This window comes from Sapajus apella, unplaced genomic scaffold, assembly GCF_009761245.1.
Source record: "Sapajus apella isolate SASKATOON/1434 unplaced genomic scaffold, GSC_monkey_1.0 scaffold12, whole genome shotgun sequence".
NCBI lineage: Eukaryota > Metazoa > Chordata > Mammalia > Primates > Cebidae > Sapajus > Sapajus apella.
In genome coordinates this window covers 35,877,369-35,880,911 of record NW_022436952.1, presented here as the reverse complement: position 1 = coordinate 35,880,911, position 3,543 = coordinate 35,877,369, and the positions used below count along the sequence as shown (strand labels likewise).

At 49.4% G+C, this 3,543-nt stretch overlaps 1 pseudogene across 1 annotated transcript; it reads left to right on the top strand.

The window, feature by feature from the left end:
- The first annotated feature begins 367 nt into the window (after positions 1-367).
- On the top strand, positions 368-2,215 carry LOC116552677 (annotated as a pseudogene). Its single transcript, XR_004269488.1, has 2 exons — positions 368-394; positions 1,077-2,215. The product of XR_004269488.1 is annotated as a tumor suppressor candidate 2 pseudogene (transcript).
- The last annotated feature ends 1,328 nt before the right edge of the window (positions 2,216-3,543 follow it).

Genomic DNA, 3,543 nt, shown 5'->3' with positions numbered 1-3,543 from the left:
TTCAGGCAATTCTCCTGCCTCAGCCTCCTCAGTAGCTGGGATTACAGGCACGTGCCACCATGCCCAGCTAATGTTTTTTTGTATTTTTAGTAGAGACAGGGTTTCACCATGTTGACCAGGATGGTCTCGATCTCTTGACCTCGTGATCCACCCGCCTCGGCCTCCCAAAGTGTTGGGATTACAGGCTTGAGCCACCGCGCCTGGCCTTTTTGCATTTTTAGTAGAGACCGGGTTTTGCCACGTTGGGCAGGTTGGTCTCAAACTCCTGACCTCAAGTGATCAGCCCACCTCGGCCTCCCAAAGTGCTGGGATTACAGGCGTGAGCCATTGTGGCCGGACCTGAAGTGATTTTTCTAAGGTTATGTAGATGGTGACTGAGCTACAGTCAGAGAAGGTAGGTATCTGGGCTCTCACTGCAGTGTCTTCTCTAAATTCTTCAATTATTTACCTAGGAGCAAGTTCTAATCTTCACCAAGCAGCATCTGAAACAAGTTTTTGTCAATATATTAATTCCTCTGTCAATTAGTTGACAAACATTTATTGAATGCCTATTCTACAATGGGCTCTAGAGATGCACAGATGAATTAGACGCATTTCCAATCTTCATTAGCTAATAGAAGAGACGAGTACATACATTACGGGTAATTCATTCTATCTGGAAAGACTGAGGGTACATTTTCACGTCAGATATGACATCTGAGTTAAGGTAATAAGTAGAACTTTGTCGAGGACATGAGAGGAAAGTATTCCAGGCTTATTAAGAAAATGTAGAAAATGTTCACGGGATAATGCTGAAACTAGTGTGACTGGAGAGCAGTATGGCCAGGAACTGAAGGAGTTAAGAAGGTAGGAACCACTCAGCTTGCAATGCCTTTATCTGAGAAATTAGGGATATTAACTTGGAAAAGCTTCTCTCTGTCTTTGTATTCTTTGAAGCGGGAGTTGTGGCTTAGGCTCTTGAAAAGGTCTTCAGGACCGAGCCTGCGGAAGGCTGCGGCGGTGGCACCTGCGAGCCACTGCTGGGGCCGGGTATGGTGGCGCCGACTGCGCTGTGAGCAGAGCGGCCGCGGTGCCAGCCATGCGCCGGCGGCCCTGGCACGGGCGCCAGCAGCTCCAAAGCTCGGGGGCTGTGGCCCTTCACCTTGGCGGCCGGGGGCGGGGGCTCAGAGGCAGCAGGGGCTGAGCAAGCTTTGGTGTGGCCTCGGGGCCGAGCTGTGCCCCACTTCGTATTCAGGCGCCGCGGCTCCATGTTCTATGATGAGGATGGGGATCTGGCTCACGAGTTCTATGAGGAGACCGTCGTCACTAAGAATGGGCAGAAGCGGGCCAAGCTGAGGCCAGTGCATAAGAATCTGATTCCTCAGGGCATTGTGAAGCTGGATAGCCCCCCGCATCCACGTGGATTTTTCTGTGATCCTCTGTGAGGTGTGAGCCTGGAAAGTGGCAGACAGAAGCACCCCCTGCCCCAGCGAGGAACTCCCAGGCTCAAGGTGTGGCTTCCATTGAGGAGCCCAGGCTGGGGCCAAAACCCCGAATAAACTCCATTGGCCCATAACCTTCAGCTGTGAGCAGGTCAGTCCCACAGTATTGGTTGGGTGTTGGTTTGTCTGTGGACAAGAGGTGGTTAGTGGCTGGTGAAGGCTAATGGCAGAGTTAGCACCCCACTCACCCCAGCCACCCCTGCATATACCAGTCAGGAATGCCCGGTACCTGGTTCCTTGGCTGGTCTGCTTTCTTCCAAGTTTGTCTGGGTTCTAGCCCTGCTAGAGGCTACAGCACTTTACAAGCAAGGTCTGCCTTCTTCCAGCCCCTAGGCTGTGGGCACTGCCCTTTCCTTCACTTCCCTTTTGACCCCTAGTCAGAGCATTTCAGCCGTTTGCTACCTCAATTCCTCCTGTGTTGGACAGGGGCTGGGGGCAGTGCTAGCCTGATTCTTCCCACCTACCTGCCATCTGTTCCCACCTTCAGACGGATGGACAGTTTGCTGGCTATTGATAGGAGTGGGGACTGGGTGGGGGATTCTCCCACTACCCAGGGCTGGGCTGATCCCCTCACTGCAACTAGTTGTTGCCCCCACACACAGCCCCGGTTGAGGAGTTGAGAGGGTGCAGGCTGGGGTCAGGACAGGCTGCGGATGCTTGTGCCTATGGGAAGTTACTCCAACCCACCTATTCTGTCTAATCCCCCATGCCTTTGCACCAAGTCCTCTATCCCCCCAATTGGAGGGGACTGTTCACCACCTTGTGGTAAGACACAACACCCTAAGGCTGGTGCCAGTAGTTATGAGTAGCCTACCACCCCTTCCCTTAAAGTAACCCCCCCACCCCCACTTCAGGATCAGCCAGGGGAAAGTACTGGAGCCCCTGAGTAGGGAAAGAAAGGAGAGAAAACCATAAAAGGAACATTTATAATGTGAAGGTTTGTAAATAGTCCATAATGACGTCACGACAGAGTCTGATTTCTATATAAAGGTGACTTTTTTATTAAATACTGTGCAAGCTCTGTGATTCTAGAGTGTGGGAAATGGCTTGGGGAGGGTGGTCCCCCAGCCGAGGAAGACCGTTGTGTTCTTTGTTCAATTTCAATAAAATGACTTGTAGATCCCACACACACACAAAAAAAGGTCTTCAAGACTCAGCTTTCCAAACTATTTATTATAAGTCATACTTCTCTCTGAAAAACTCTTGAATGTAACAAGTGTTACAGAGTTTAACAAGTTCCTCAATTCTCTTTGGGAGTTTTCTGGTGAACTCAACGGTCTACTCATGATATACTGTGTTTTCCCTTCCGCTCAGACGTGTTAGTAAAATTTAAATATTTCTAAGAAATGAAAAATAGCTTCTAATGAGGAAAAAGGGAACTGTGCTTTCTTTTCTCTTGGTCTCACTCTGTCACCCAGACTGGAACACAGTAGTGCAATCATTGCTCAGTGAAATGATTCTGTCTGGGAAGAATCACTGCAATGATTCTATCCTGGGCTCAAAGGTACTCCTACCTTTTTTTTTTTTTTCTTTTCTGAGATGGAGTCTTGCTTTGTTGTCTAAGCTGGAGTGCAGTGGTGCGAACTTGGCTCACTGTAACCTCGCCTCCCGGGTTCAAGCGATTCTCCTGTCTCAGACTCCCAACTAGTTGGGATTACAGGCACACACTACCATGCCTGGCTAATTTTTGTGTTTTTAGTAGAGACAAGGTTTTGCCATGTTGGCCAGGCTGGTCTTGAACTCCTGACCTCAAGCCATCCAACCACTTTGGCTTCCCAAAGTGCTGGGATTACAGGCATGAGCCACCATGCCCAGCCGATCCTCCTATCTTTGCCTCCCAAGTAGCTGGGACTACAGGTGTGTGCCACCGTGCCCAGCTAATTTTGTATACTCCTACCTCAGCCTCTCAGGTTGCTGGGACTACAGCTGTGCCACCATGCCCAGCTTCTGCCTTAATGGATTGCATAAACAACATAATTGGAATTATAAAAATATAATTTATTTTACAGTATTCAAGGAGGTCTCAAAGTGAGAAACCTGAAGCATACTCCTTGTGTGGACT